The sequence below is a fragment of the Lineus longissimus genome, chromosome 11 (assembly GCF_910592395.1).
Source record: "Lineus longissimus chromosome 11, tnLinLong1.2, whole genome shotgun sequence".
Classification (NCBI taxonomy): domain Eukaryota; kingdom Metazoa; phylum Nemertea; class Pilidiophora; order Heteronemertea; family Lineidae; genus Lineus; species Lineus longissimus.
The window spans coordinates 9,217,396-9,233,620 of NC_088318.1; the positions used below are offsets into that span (position 1 = coordinate 9,217,396).

A 16,225-nucleotide genomic window follows, 5' to 3' on the forward strand; every position below is an offset into this window, starting at 1 on the left:
CGCCAGTAAGTCGGCATGACCAATGACCAGAACACGACCATAGGCCTGCTAGGAATGTACAATAGAACATGACTCTCTATTCGAAGGACTATTTTCTATTTACACTGACCTCCCCAATACACTACATGTATGTACTACACGGCGTAAATAGAAAATAGTCCTTCGAATAGCGAGTCCTGTTCTTTTGTACATTCCATGGCCTGTGCACGACACTAGGCTGAACTTCCCTACTGCAACCTCATTAACATAAACAGATATTTAAAGGAACTATTTAAAGGCAGCAGCTGGGCAGGCAAGATTGAGTTACTCCAAGTCCAAGTCTAGTGCCCGCCCGCCCCCTCCCCCCCACTTTACTCTATTCTAGTCGCCAAAATTGGTCTCTCACGTCTCACATAACGTCGAAATGATTCACCCATGTACTGGTACCGTACCTTGCATTTAGTGCTGCATCAGACGGGATTTGTAGGATGATCCTGGTACTTCATGTAAATTGAACACTACAAGGCAAGATGTTGCACTGCACCTTCATTTAAAATAACATGCTGTAGGAATCGAATCGAACCTACCAAAGTACTACACCACCACCTCAAAAGACTTCACCCATTTCGTGCCCCCCCCCCCCCCCCCCCCCCCCAAGTTGCGCCATGTATCCCCTCAACAACTCTATTGCATTCCGGCTGGCCGCAATCCACCAACCTGAGATTTTACTTTTAAACGACAATAACAACGGATTGGGCAAGGAAAGTATCGGCGTGCCGCTTGATTCCAACTTTTATGAAAACCCGTTTGATTTTCGTTTCTGCGTTTCGTTTCTGCGTTTCTGTGTTTCTGTTTCGTTTCTGTGTTTCTTGTTTTACAACTACCCTCCGATTTTGCTCTCCTTGAAGATGTGGGAGTCATGTGTGGCTCCAGGCCAGCGAGCTACCACATTTATAAGTTTCCCTGCAATAAGTTAAAAAGAATGTTTAGTAGTTTTATCTAAATATCCTTATAGAGATCCTTGGGCAGTGATAAGTACCACAGTCACACAAAGAAGAGGATAGGGGCAAGGATGTCTCTCAGTCTCCTGTCCCACTACCATTTAACTTGGCCTTAGACATCAGCGTCAGTTTTGCCTATTTTCTGTAGGCCTAGGATATTCTAGTAAGATCACTAATGACTTTCTGCTATGCAGTCTCCCCTTAAGGGACTCTCTAGGCAGTGGTTTGGTAGGCAAGATGAAGTTACACACAGTGTTCAATAGGGGTCTCCCCCATCTCACAGTACGTCAAACCTATTCACCCTTGTATGAGGAATATTTTTAGTGCTGAATCAGACATGACCCAGTGCCCTCACTGTGTAAGTCTTCTGAAGGTGGCCAATTTAATAGCTTCCTGCTCCTGCCTATAGTCCCTTTAAGTTTTTTTGATTGTGGATTAGAATGATAAGCATCGCAGGACCTATTCATAGATCAAGCTTTCATTAGATTTTTAGTTTAGATAAATATTGTACTTATTGATTAAAAAAATTTTGTTTTTGAATCACACTATAGTTACAATTTTGAAAGATATGTCATCCCATATGCCAGGACATTTGTGCTATCACACACTGTCATGACTGTTCTGACACACAAAATCGCATGGTTTCTTCCCAAATAAATGATCTGGAAGAGTAGGTACGCAGTATATAAGTGGATGTCTGTTTAGAAAGCGCTTTTTTGTGCGTTTCATGAGTTTTCAGGTGCCCAATAGCCACAGAAGTCATGAAATGAGCGAGTGTAGTGTAGGCCGTGACACGCTATGTACATGATGTACATGATGTACACAAGTCAATGGTTAAGATACACTCGCACTCATTTCACTGACTGCTAGAGTACAAGTAGTAGGCCTATGTGTTCAACTTACCTCTGTGGTCACGGTAGTATGTAAACACTGAAACGTTTCAAAAGAAACAGGTCAAACGAAACAAGTCAAAAATAAAAATATAGCATAAAAATGAATATTACTGAATAATTATACTCATGATCTGTTATAATGATTACAATAATTCTGTTTGCGTACTTTGATAGTCTGGATCGATTTTTAGGTGATGAATTTGGTAAATTGTTTGCAACACGGCGACACGCCTTGGCATTCCACATTTTCAGCGCAATAAGTAAATCAGCCTCGTCCCCGTGCCACTCTCCAAAAGCAGAGTTAATATTCAAAATATTATCTCTGCCCGAATTGGCTTCCATGTTGGCGAATCACTGTACATTATGCATTGCGATCGCGCAGTGTAATTGAACTGAAAATGGCCGCGGCCACAGATTCGTACTCTATTTGGGGACGAAATAACAAAAGGTTATGGCGTTTAAAATTAAACAATCACCCTTATCATGTCTTAACGTTTCGCATCAATATATGCTTTGAACATCTTGTAATAATGAAATGAGTGGATCCAGCACATTCGGCAATAATGGCGGCCAATTAGGGCAGGGAAATGCCAGATGAAATGCGGAATAACATGAATAATGCTATGACCTCTGATCTGCTGATGCTCCGTGTCTGAGTGCTACGTTCGAAAGAGTTCAAGGCAAAATTGGACATGTTCAATTCAACGTGTTCCAATAAATCGTCGTTACTGTCGTTAAAGTATACAATAGCGCTAAATATAAGGGCAGGGTACGAGGTTACGTGGGGAAATACCGGTTTATCTAAATTGTGAAAGAGCTGAACGGACTGTGGTAAATCTATTTATAATTAATCGCTTTCTGTTTGAATTTCTGTGGCTTTTATGCGGTAAAAATACAAAACAGAGCCTTGAAAAACGACACATCCACATAGTGCATTTTCAATTTCACGTTTTGACCATTTATTTGACTCGTTTCGTTTGACCTGTTTCTTTTGAAACGTTTCAGTGTTTACATGCTACCCTGTGGTCACAGATTCCCTGTGTGTTGATACTGTGGTACTGCCTACGGTTGACGAAGCAAGACTCGTAGGTCGGTTTATTAGGGCCTTCTCCATTTTCACGAAACCACAGTGGGGTTGATGGTGACTGTATCTTAATGCCATTTCATAGAATCCTGTGAATTTTTCTGCACTCATCCTGTTCTGTGGGCCATTTGATAAAGTCATCTTTGATGCCAACCAGGGCATCACTAACTGCCACGACAATTTTGCTTGCTGTGCCCTTATCGTATCCCTGTAAATCTCCAATGATTTGGGGAAAAGACCCTGAGGCGTGGAAGTGAAGGGCTAACATAACTTGCCTTTCAGCAGAGAGGCTTTTGATTCGCCTGGTAGGCCTCTCCTGTTTGTCCCTTAGGCTGACGTTACATAGGCCTCATTCGTTCACTTCCCACATGTCACGTTCCCCTTAATGCGTTCGTTCCTCACTGAATGCATGCCACAAGGCCGTGCATTCACCGGGGAACGTTAAGTAAAGCTGGAACGTGACATGTGGGAAGTGAACGAATGAGGCCTATGTAACGTCAGCCTTAGGCTGATGTTACATAGGAATGAGCTACTCACGCCACATTTTTCATCGACTCACGGCTCATTTTCACGTGTGACTCCTCATTTGTCACGAGTGACCGCGGCGGTTTACATACAGATCACTTTTCGCTCGTTCATTTGTCACTTGGATTTTCTCGGCGACGCACATGGACTCAGAAGAAGAAGAGATGGCAGCCATGCTGCTCCTGATGGAGAATAGAAAACGAAAGCGGAGGCGACGGACGAGAACAATGTGGTACATAAAAGTGCTGCATTTTTGTTATTGTTTCTCATTTCCAATCGAAATTAGCTATTGTATTAATGTGTAAACTAATGAAAATGCCGAAAAGTAGCTATACTCGAAGGCGATATCACTACAAATGCACATGGACGTCAACTTTCTTTGCCAGCTCATTTCACAAAGAATGAACATGTCCATTCATCGCCTCACTCGTGAAATGACATGAAATGACGTGAGACGACGAATGCGGGCAAAACTTACAAAATTCACTTCAATGAGAACAGGTCAATAGGTTTTCCAATTTCCATTCATCTGGTCACGAATGACAAGTGACAAATGAGTCGTGAGTCGATGAAACGTGAGGTCTATGTAACTTCAGCCTAATCAAGTCAGTGATGTAAAAAATACTTGGCCTGCTGAATCTATATCGTTTTCTTAACCCTTCATCATTATATATATCCAAATCATTCTCTTTATGCCGGAAAGTTTTGGGTTTTTTCATCAAATTGGGAAACAGGAGCATTCTTTGTGCGGCCATTTTGTTTCTGAGAATGCCTGACAACAAGAGTTGTCAGTGGTTTTTTAGGTTTATCGGTGCTCAAGTGCACCGTTAAATATATCGGTGGTTTGGTTGGCAGTTAAAACTTGTCGGAGCTTCTAACAACCCAAAACTGTCGGTGGTTAAAGTTATCGGTGGTTTGTCGGCAAACTATCCACCGACAAGAGATATCGGTGCTTTGAACAACCGGGCCCAGGACGACGCGGCTATCGGACCAGAAAACTGTTTCTTCGATGCGGCATGTTATCTCTTTCATGATAGTTTTCGATATGCGAACGGCGATAACGGCGGACTGTTATTCGAGTCGAACGATTGAGAGTTTTTTTCAATGGTGCAAGACGGCTTCTGCTGGTAACAAATGCGCAATAAATCCGATCGATGTAGACTATTCTGAGATATATGACAGCGCACATGGCTTTCGCTGAGGCCTCACAGAATACATGCATCTAGTATCTGATTGGGTCATCTGGCAGTGGCTTCCAGCTTCTTGGAATTTCCAGGGAGTTGAGACTTGGCAGCTCATATAACCAATTGATCCATGTCTTGAGCTTCTCCTCTTGTATATCTTCGTCCCATCCTAATTTCTGGCTCCACAGAGTCTATACTTAGAAGTTTTCCAAATAACAATGCCGGTGCAGCGATTCCAAGCGGGTCCAAAACCACGAAAATCTTGCTCAGGACTCCTCTCGTGGTAGCAGGCGTGGTGACATCTCGGAATTTGAACCCAATTGTATCTTTATTTGGATCCCACAAAGTAGATCCAAGATGGCCGAATGGACTAGTCGGTAGAATAAGTTTCTGAAATTCATTTTGTGTTTAATTTGCCTCTGAAGATACGGACAATTCCGTGGACGGTCGCAACTGGTATATGAACTTCATCGAATATAACTTCAGAATCGAACATAGTAATAATAGGATTGTCATGCATCCTCAGAGCAGCCTCGTGGTCCTTCACCAATTCAATATCTTTCCTCTTCCTTATATTTTCACTCGTCTTCCCGTTAGAAGGCATTGTTCATTTATTTGAAGAAATCCTTCTCAAAATCTGATTTGACAGCCATCCTCTGTTTCGTGTTGAAATCTATATATTTCCCTAACACTTCCTCCGTTTAAATCTAATAACATTGTGGACTTTCCCGAACACCATTCCCTGTTTAAGATAAAACTGAAGAATTCTGTAATGTACAAGGTACTTTTTTGTGGTTCTTGGTTAAGATAAGTTTCTCAACCTTTGGTGTCTTCTCATCCCCCAACAATACCTTTTGCTAATCACTCAATTCCTCGTAGAGTATTAATAACGATTCCGGGCAGCGAGATTTTTTTCCTACGACATTTTTTCATGCATTAATTAGCGATTAGCCAATCACAGCCGACTTGTGGTTTCAAGTTCCCCCGACCTCGATTTCAAGTTTCCCTCGACACAACTGGAGCACGTAGTTTAAATATCTACGCTTATCAGCTGTTGATGACTCAGGAAGGGTGTTGTGGTGACAACGCCACTCAGTCTGTAAAATAACAGTGAAATTAGTTACTTTAAGGTGAAGACCATACGGCAAACTCTACATTTTAGTTATACCCTCACAGTGTTTGGTGAACATCGCATCCAATACCCTGTTCATATTATTCTTTACTTGATTGAAACATATTAGTAAGCTTACATGACATCAGCTGATCAACTGTCAACCAATGATGAGATGAACAAAGTACAACATTCCTACCTTGTACTCAATTTTCCCATGTGTCTCTCCTATGTTTGGATATGAACGATGTTTCCTATAAGTGAACAAGGAAGACTTCTGGAACTCCTTGACCCACGCTTCTGCTTCTTCTTCGGTTGATAATGTCAAACAAACTTTGGCAGTGAAAGATGATCCTTATGTTCTTTGAAAACTGCGAACGTAGTGCTTGAAAGTTGTTGGTAGAACGTCCTAAAATGAGAGAGAACATGTCAGAATGACAAAAAGTGGCAAACTCAACAATCGTGTAGGCCTGGTCTAACTGACATAACCCAAGGCCTATAAAGAAGACAATAGGCCTACATTCAGTGAAGTGTCTTGCCCAAGAAATACAACATGATATCATCATACAAGCCAAGGCCAAGGTCAGAACTTGTATGCCTACTTTATGTACATACGATACGCTCAATGCAACGCCCAATGCATTGAAGGCCTATCGCTGTTGTGAAAAAAACAAACGACTATTAAAAATCGCCAAATAATCACTTTACGCCACCAGTTAGCACCTGTTAGTAGCGATGTATGGTGTCTTTGTACTATCATCGATCAGCTTACCTAACTTAAACACCAAACCCACCTTTGTCCTTTGTTCTTTCAGGCAATGTTTACAATCTTCAAGGACCGATTCCTCCATCTTTTGTTTTAAAACATGTTCAATGAAGTAGGCTATGATTGGCTTATCGCTAATTTATGCTTGAAAACTGTCGTAGGAAAAAAATCTCGCTTCCGGGCAATACAAAAAAATTCACCGACTTAAACTTTATTTTTGCTGGGTACGCAAGGTCGACTTCAAAATAAAAACAATGTCTTCTCTTCTGTTATTTTGTGTATTTCTTCATGAACTCTGAAATCAGACTGGGGCAACATTTGCATCATAGCCCAACCGTAAAGATAATTTGCATCGACATAGGCCTACCACAGATTGTGTTGATTATCCGCTTTAAAATACCTGTTCCCATCACCCCAGAAATTCCACCTCTGATTGCTTTTTCGAATAACAGAAACGAATAGACTTCCGTTAGTAGTTCGAAATTAACGTCTGTGTACTTCAACCCCGCCTGCCAGGTTAGTCCAGGACCTGAATAACAATGACAAGAATCGATTTGAAACTAGTTTAAATGTTACTGCTCTATAATAGAAAGTGTAGAAAGAATATGGCACAGAACCCTTCTTTCTGAGTAATTTGAAATCTTCATTATCGGGGTAAAACTGCATTGTGATTTTAAAGTCGTCATTTGTCATTGACTTCGAGATGTTGTCATAACTGGATTGTAGAAATCTGAACGAGTCTAAAAACGGCAAACAGCCAAACTGAAAAGAAATATACTCTTCTGCAGATTTTCGTAGAATTTTCATTCTATTACCCTTTGTCTATCTGGCCAGTGCTTTTTTGACCAATGTTTTGATGAACAGATGGGAGTCGTAGGGACTAAGGTTGTGGAAGAAAATTAGGACAAAGTTAGAGTGTTTTTCCATGAGGTTACAGAAGTTGTGGGCTGCATCTTTGAACTTACTGATGTAATGATCATGATCCCGAACATTTTCTTCAGTGTTCTTAGCTGTTTTATCACAATAATAGCAGTTTCCAATGAAAGCTTGCGCTCCATTTTGTTTATCCAACTCGAACTTTGCCTGCTCTTTGCTAGTCATTACTATTTCTAATTCTGTCTCTAGAAGTTTGCTAAATTTATCTTCCATTGACATGAACTTCACACAACCAATCAACCACATCTTCCCCGCTATATGAAAAGTATGCGCTTTCAAAAAGTTATGGATAATCTGAGTGAATGTAACATCCCGCCACAGAGGCTTTTTGGGTTTTTTATCGCTTAGTTTTCTCTGATACTTTGACACCATCATTTACCTGAGTACTAGTTGCTTCGAAATCGGGGTACATTACAAAAGGAACCCTATTTTTAAAGGAGTAGTTTTTAAATTTCAAATTTGCTTTTACTGGTTTGGGCATTTTGATTTCGCAGTTATCATGAACCCCACATCTCTTTTATATGCCACTTCAAAGTTTCCTCCCTTTCAAAGGCATTCATGCATCTCTTGCATAAGTATTTTCGGTTACGTTTATCCATACGGAAAAAACTTTTTTTTTCTTCAGAAACATGTAATGCTCTTGGTGATACAAAGTCGAAAACGATAACGTTTTCATCCTCAAAACCTTTGGACAGATAGAGTGGTTCCAAAGTGTAATCCAGAAAGTTTTTTGAACCTACCTTTTTAGTTTTCACCCCAAACACATTCATGAATAGATTATTTTCACACTCGATTTTTACACAGACTGGGAAATTATGTATTTTTACTTCACCCTCATATTTCTTGTAGGAACTAGCATTATGCATTTGATTAGTTGGTTTGCAGTGAGCAGCTAATAAACTCCACAAAAACACTTTCCGTCATAGCATCGTATGTTAAGCACAGATTTCGTTTTAAAGGGCAGTTTGATAAGGTGACAGCCTTTGGGGTCTTTGTAAGCGGCCAAAAATAAATCAGCCTTGTTTATCTTAATAATATAAGAGAATTTCTTTAGCGCTCGAATTATGCAAGGCATATCCTCGAGCGCTTTACAATGCAAAATACTCCCTAAAAAGATGACACTTAAGGAGTGCTTTGAACTGGCCGATGTTACTTGCCAACCGTATGTTACATGGAAGATTGTTCAAAAGCTTGGGGGCAGCCGAGCAAAACGCCCGGTCCCCAAAAGTTACGCAGCGCGTAGCTGGTACCACAAGTAGTAAATCTTAGTTGCTACGGAGTCTGCGAGTAGACAATGGGTGCCTGACTTTGACCATATCAATCAGGTACTGAGGGGCATTACCCTGGAGGGCCTTCAATAATAGAAGGAGGACCTTAAAGGTTATCCTGTACTTAACAGGAAGCCAGTGTAGATGCGCCAGCACCGGGGTGATATGGTCAAAGCGAGGCACAAGACATACAACCCTCGCAGCAGCATTTAAAACCCTCTGCATCCGACTACACTGCTTGTCAGTGATGCCATATAGAACAGCATTACAATAGTCAAGATGGGCAGTTACGAAAGCATGAACAAGAATCTTGGTGGTGTCCTCAGTAAGAAATTTCCGAATTTGTCTGATGTTACAAAGTCCGCGAAAGGCCTTTGAGCACACCGTTAGGCCGATTGTGATATAGGCAGTGGAGAATGCAAGGCGCTGTGTGCCATGAGTTGTCCGACAACAGCCTTTTCTGTCAACTTTGACACGAACGACAGATTGCTCACTGGTCTGTAGTTGGGAAAAACAGGTCAAGTGCACATTTCCACTGACTCGGCACAGACCCAGAATCAAGCGAGAGGTTTATCATCCTTGTGATGATTGGGAGGAGGGTAGCGGAGCATTGCTTCAGAAGCCACGTTGGAATAGAGTCAAGTTTGCACGACGCATTGGAGGAACGCTTAATCAGATTAGCCACTTGATCACTTGACACATTTGAAAATGCTTCAAGTTTTTCTTTCGGTGGAGGAACGATAACCACTGGTGGTTCTGTACCGTGAAGCCCTTAAAAGGTAGGCTTCACGGTGTTCATAGGGTTAACTCAACTCGTTTGAAGTATACCGAACGTGCCTTATCAAGCTGTTCGCCATTGTTCTTAGCCGTGATTAATATTATTACACATTATAAGCAGTGAGTCCAGGTGTCCGAGTCACGCGGTTCCAAGTCGGGGGATTGCGGCGACAGCATAGTAAGTCCTTAAAGGGATGGCCAGTGTTCTTGGCGCAGTTAACGTTCCGATCTTGGTCATCTGGTACGAGGCGTCCAATCATAGCTTCCCACTGGTCTTCAGCTACCAGGGGGAGGCACCTGACATTGTTAGGTTTCTCTCTGGACGGCCTCGTACCCTGGACCGGGTCACTCCTTTAGTAAGTATTCGTCTTCCGTAATCCTGGACTCTGAGCTCGTGACTTGGCGTCTAGCGAGTTGTGTCTAACTTATCCGAAACTCATAAATCAAGTAAGTGCAAATCTACACTACTAAATCTATAGACTTCCAAGGAAATCACGGCAACCGTGCGCACTGTCTCTTTGAAACTTCACCTAACCTTTCACTACCTTTCCGTTCACAAAATGATCGATTCTCAGTCTAAACATTTGCCGGGAATGTGGACTTTTAGCGATTTTATTCAGGAATTTTGTCTGATCTAAAACTCACGGAAATTGCCGGACATTGCCGAAGTTGACCGTTTCGTGTTGATGACGTCATCAGTAGCGAACAAAGTGACAGACCAGTGAAGAGCAGTCAAATTGAAACTTTCGCCCTGCCATCTGTTGGAGACTTGGGGAACCAAAATGTGTTGATGACGTCATCAGCGAACAAAGTGACAGACCAGTGAAGAACAGTCAATTTGCAAAGTGTCAATGGCGAGTTGTCCATGTTGTCCGGCGAGTTTTACGCCTGTTTTTGGTCAACTCAACAACTTTTCTTATTAAAGTAATTTGATACTTTCCACCAGTGTTGTTGTCTGAGCTGCCTGTTCTATTTTCAAGCAACATGTTGTCACTCCAGGTGCAGCACCATCCACTTTCTGACCAGTGTTTTCAACAGCATTGAGGGGAAAACAAGCATTTCTAGGCTACATTCTGGGTGGGTTGTAATGTAAAAACTTGACCTAGGTCTATATTGTAAATTAATTTGGGGCGTATTTTTTGTACAAGTTGGAAATTTTTATGGCGTTTGCATTTTAGGTTTGGTGTATAAGACAGGCACTCGAATTGTGAAATATGCTGTAACCCAACCTTTACCGCCCTCATCCTTGCTAAAGAGAGGCCAGTAAACGAGTAATTTTGATCTGGACTCTCTTTCCCACTGAATCCTTAGGAAGTGTTGTGGAGAATTCATGTTTAGTCTGGACGACACAGCAAGTTTAGTTCTCCAAGTAGCTCCACCCGCCATCTGGTGTTATCATATCTTGCTGAAGAAAAATTGTTAATGTGGTTGTGGCTTAGGCCATACCACGGGTAACTTTACTAGTAAACTACATATGATTACTCCTGACTTCCGAGTTCATTCTATACTGAGGTAGTCTGTCTTCAAGTTCAGCATCGGTCTACCGCCCCAGGTCTCTTGGGGGATGTTCGTTAACCTCAGGGACGCTGGGATCAGTTTCAGTTCGACAGTAACTGCACGGATCTTCTCCTTGATGGTGTCAACCTTCCTAATGAAAAACTCACCAAATCGGTTGGTAAGTTCTACTGGGTCATCATGAGCAGGAATTCGAAGCGTTGTATTCTGCCTCTGCTTGCATAATGAATGGACTACACAGAAGAGTTTCTTTGTATCACCAGCGCACTGCGTGATCATGTCTGTATAGTAATCCCGACGAGAGATATTCAGACATACCAGAGTCTTTCTAGAAAGACTCTGGACATACCGGGTACATATTGCGCACCTTGCGATATGCAGCAGCTGCGGCAACGGATTTCTGTCGATTTCTTTCAAGTTTTCTCCTCGTTGACTTTAGATTCCTTGCATTGCAACTAAACCACGGGACATTTGGACGCACCTTACGTTCCTTTACAATAACGGGAGCATGTTTGTCCAGTATGCCTGACAGCGTAGAATCGTACCGTAGCGCAAGCTCGTCAATATCACTTGATACCGTGTTGCACAGATCTGATGCTTAAATGTCATGTTCGAAAGATTCAATGTCAATCTGTCGCACTTTCCGGAAAGTTGATTTCTCCACAATATGGGCTGGGCGGGGTAGATTAAGTGAACACTCCACAAACAAGTGATCGGATAGTGTAAGAGTCTGGTGAACATCACTAACCACAATGTCTTCGCAATCACTAGACTTGTTAAGTGTTAAGCCACTCTCTTCGAAATATCTCTCATCTATTTGTAGTTTGATGTAATCCAGGCATTTTTTTTAATGCAGCTTCTGTTTCATATTTCAAATGGTCACCTCAAATGGTGACTCTATCCCATGAATGATTTTCGTTTTATTATTTTTCACGAAGTTATCTTCCATAGTAACACTTGTTTTAAAATGGTTAGTATTTAATAGTGATAATACCTCAACAAATTTTGTTTTGCTTTTCATAAAGACTGTTACTTCATGAGGCCGCCTGAGTTGCACAGTTACAAAGTCCTTATTCTTCCCGAATACTTTAACTATGTCCATTCCTTTAATTTGTTCAACCTCTTTCAAGAAATCTTTCTTTTTTATATCCGCTGGAACTGCCTCTAAAGGAACTGCATCTACAAGAACTGCCTCTACAGGAACACCCAGACTCTCTTTTTTTTAATGTTACTTATGTGTCTTGCAGACCTTTCATGGTGACTAAAGTTTTTTGATAAAATTCTAATGTCGCAATCCGAGCATAATTTCTTACTCTTTTTGTGGTCCATTTAAGATATAGCTTTTTTGTTAAGTAGGAAAAAAACTCGGTAAATTCCTCTACTTCATAAAAAAAGTGTATTTTAAATGGAGCAACAAACAAAAAAAACTACAAACAATAAAAGAACAAAAATTGAAACCAAAGTTTCGAAAACTAAGAATTATTATTGAGGGAAATATTTCTGCCAGGAAATCAAAATTAGTTGATAGCATGAAAGAATTCTCCGACCTAGTGATAGCTCCAGAACCTCTAGAGAAATGGTAAAACTATAATGGAAAACATATGCTGGAACTTATGTCCAGTGATCCGATAAAATATTCCAAAGAATTTCAGTTGATGGCATTGGAAACGTCTTTTAGAAATAATGATAATGCTAGCTGATTCTGAAAAAAACACCAATTCCTGAGAGAAGCATTTTCTCAACTCATTATGTCTTTTCATGCTTGAGCTGTTGGGAGGGGAATTTAACTCGGAAACAATTTAAGAATCTAGAGGATGTATTTTCAGGAAACTGCCAAAATATGTGTGATACTGGTAAACAGATCCAAAAGTTTGTTATGGAAGAATGCAAGAAAGAAACCGTTGGGAGGAAAATTCAGTTAGTTTAGAGTACTCTAAACTAACTGAATTTTCCTCGTGAATTTTTCTTTGTGAATTTCGATCTTGTATTCAATCTGTTCTGTGTTGATTAGAACGTCACTTAATTCCTCTGTTTAAAAATAACCGTCTGTAATTTCTGATTGATAATCCTCAAGTTGGTCGACAATAGGTTTTGTGAAAAGTATCTGTTTTATTTTGAAAACTTCTTCTGTGAAATTAGGAAGGTAATCTTCAGCAAATATCGTTTTGTATTTGGTTATTCTCACGCTTATGGCAAGCCGTTCGTCCAATAATTAATATAACCTAGTTTTCTTGAAAAGAACCTGGTTTTCTTCTTAAAAAACCTGGTTTCATGGAAGAAAACCATGTTTTTTTCAATGAAACTAAGTTTTTAAAGAAGAAAACATGGTTTTCTTCCCGAAAAGTGTGTTTTCAACAAGAAAACTAGGTTTTCTTCCATAAAACTAGTTTTTTTAAAAATAACTTATTCTTTTTAGATAAAGTGTAGGTTCCATGATTTCTCTTCAAAACCAAGTTTCTAAAAAAGAAAAAACCATGTTTTCATCCAGCCATTTGACTAATAATTAAAACAACCTAGTTTTTTTCATAAAAACCTGGTTTTCTTCCAAAAAAAACTAGTTTCGTTGAAGAAAACATTGTTTTTTTCCATGAAACTTGTTTTTTAAGAAGAAAACCTAGTTTCGAAAGAAGAAAACCTGGTTTCGAAACAACCTAGTCTTTTTACCTCAGCACTTATGGCAAGCCGTCTGTCTAATAATTAAGAAAACCAGGTTTTATTGAAAAAAACCTGGTTTTCTTCTTAAAAAACTTAGTTTCATGGAAGAAAACCAGGTTTTCTTCCATGAAACTAGGTTTTCTTGCAAGAAGTATAAGTTGATTAAAAAAACTGTTTTTTTAACAAGATAACTTGGTTTTTAAAATCAACCTATGCTTCTTCCAAGAAAACCTAGTTTCATGGAAGAAAACTATATGTTTTGTGCTTGGGCCAGTCCGGGACGAGGTAAAAAGACTAGGTTTTGAAAATAACCTGGTCTTTTTCATTAAAAACTTGGTTTTGAAAAAGAAATGCATATAACCTTGTTTTATTCCACAAAACATAGTTTTCTTCCATGAAACTAGGTTTTCTTGGAAGAAGCATAGGTTGATTTTAAAAACCAAGTTATCTTGTTAAAAAACCAGGTTTTTTTAAAGAAAACTAAGTTTTTTTAATCAACTTATACTTCTTGCAAGAAAACCTAGTTTCATGGAGGAAAACATGGTTTTCTTCCATGAAACTAAGTTTTTTAAGAAGAAAACCAGTTTTTTTAAATAAAACCTGGTTTTCTTAATTATTAGACAGACGGCTTGCCATAATCGCTTGGAATTCATTTCACTACTATCTCGGAATTGTCCGTTTGAATCTCAACTATTCTGTTAATTTGTAACAAAAATGAAGAAGAAAATTGGTGCGATCACTTCATTGTGTATATGTTTAGGGAATTGCATGGTGATGGAATCCTTGGCCAAACATAAAAAACGAGTTTGTCATTACATCAAATCTGTGCCAAAGAAACTTTCAGCACAAGAAATAATCTCCAATATCCTCTCTGCTGAGTTCTTGTTTGTAATCCTGACTACCTTGATAGGGGAAAGCATGTTGTAGTGATCTTACGTAGTGTACCTTTGGTCTGGGAGTGGGAGACCTGCTACCTGCTGTAGTGTTGGCACTGCCAAGGTGATATTATATCCCTGAATCAGTAGACCACGCATGTTGTCAACTGGTAAAATGAACCGATAATCATTTCCTCACGGAATTAGTGCAAAGATATGTGCAAGATCTCGGTCGGTAATAATTTATAATTTCTAACACAGATTTGCAGTAATGTGTGCCGGTCTGGAAATACTGAGCAGAGGCAGCCCTGAATATTCTTGAAACAACAACCTTGTCATCGGAGCCTATCCTTGTTCTACACTTAGAGACTTCATCGTACTTGATGATCAGATGAAGTGGTTATGATGAGGAATGAATCTATAGAATTGTGTCTCTGAAATTTTGTCTCATTGGTTGATGTACAATGTCAGTCCCTTGGTTTTTCTTTCGGCTCCTTTCTTGGAATTGTCCCTCTGGAATTCAATTATTTTGACGATTTTGTAACACATATGAAGAAGAAAATGTATGCAATCACTGTCCATGCGAACTTGTGTTTTTTAAGACCAAATAAGTACGTGGTGAAGAAGGTGTCGATTGAATAAGTACTTGTTACGTTCAGGGAACTGCAAGGTGACGGCAGAAAATTGGAATTTCCTTAACACTGATAGACCCCCCCCCCCCCTGGGATAGAGCACAGTCTTAGTCTAGCCAATACTTTAAGGTTATAAAGAAAACACTTCTGCTTGGCCGTCAATTAACATCATCAAAATGGCAGATTGTGACATATTGTTCCTTCAAAAAATAACTCAATTAAATGTTATGACCACAAAAAAGGACACAGATGAAAAAGGTGTTTCAAAGTTGCCGAACAGATCGCCTCCGGGCAGGGCTGTTGAAGCCGAAGGCTAGGTAGGTCACAATCACAAGCTTGCAATGACACCGATTGACAATGGAATCTCGTAAGATCAGCACTTTTATTCGGAAGCAAAGGGTGATGCAGTAGCACTTAGCAGTAGGCATTCATACACAAGAGACAGTAAACATGGCAAATATTACCTTGACATTTCATACGATATAATGGATCCATACAAGATACAGTGTGAAAATGCACGACATAGGCGAGGATTCTTATCTCTATTTTCAGACAGATACACGGTGCGAATTTGGGCCTCTTTAACAACATTGCGAGGACCGTGTGAATAATGCATGATTAAAAACTCATTATGAATGTAAATTTAAGGGGAGGCGACAGACACTGACAGCCCACAGCCGCAGTTTTTTCGCAATGTATACAGTTTAAGTGGATGCAAAAATCCAGAAGTATTAAGGTAGCAGGAAGGGTTGGGCGTTTGTGGTTTCTGAGTCTGAGGGGGTTGGTGTCTGTTGACTGTGCTTTAAGAGAGACTAGGCATGGCGCCAGTCTCTCTTAAAGCACAGTCAACAGGCATTTGGTCTCAGTATTTGGGTTTTGATTGCCATGACTGTACCCCTGTAAAAGTCAGAGGAGGAGAAGTTTGGAATGATGAAAGCATTGAAGAAGAAGAAATGTTATTATTGAGGAAAGCAAAATTTATTATGAGACTAGAAGGCAGTGTCCTGACTTGATTATTTTGAAA

The 16,225-nt window shown here is 40.1% G+C and overlaps 1 long non-coding RNA gene across 1 annotated transcript; it reads right to left on the reverse strand.

Moving 5' to 3' along the window:
• Nucleotides 1-649: 649 nt before the first annotated feature.
• LOC135496361 (uncharacterized) lies at nt 650-2,592 on the reverse strand. Its single transcript, XR_010448661.1, has 3 exons — nt 2,502-2,592; nt 1,884-1,910; nt 650-942 (listed from the first exon to the last, which is right to left on the reverse strand). It is a non-coding gene; the product is annotated as an uncharacterized LOC135496361 (long non-coding RNA).
• Nucleotides 2,593-16,225: the final 13,633 nt, after the last annotated feature.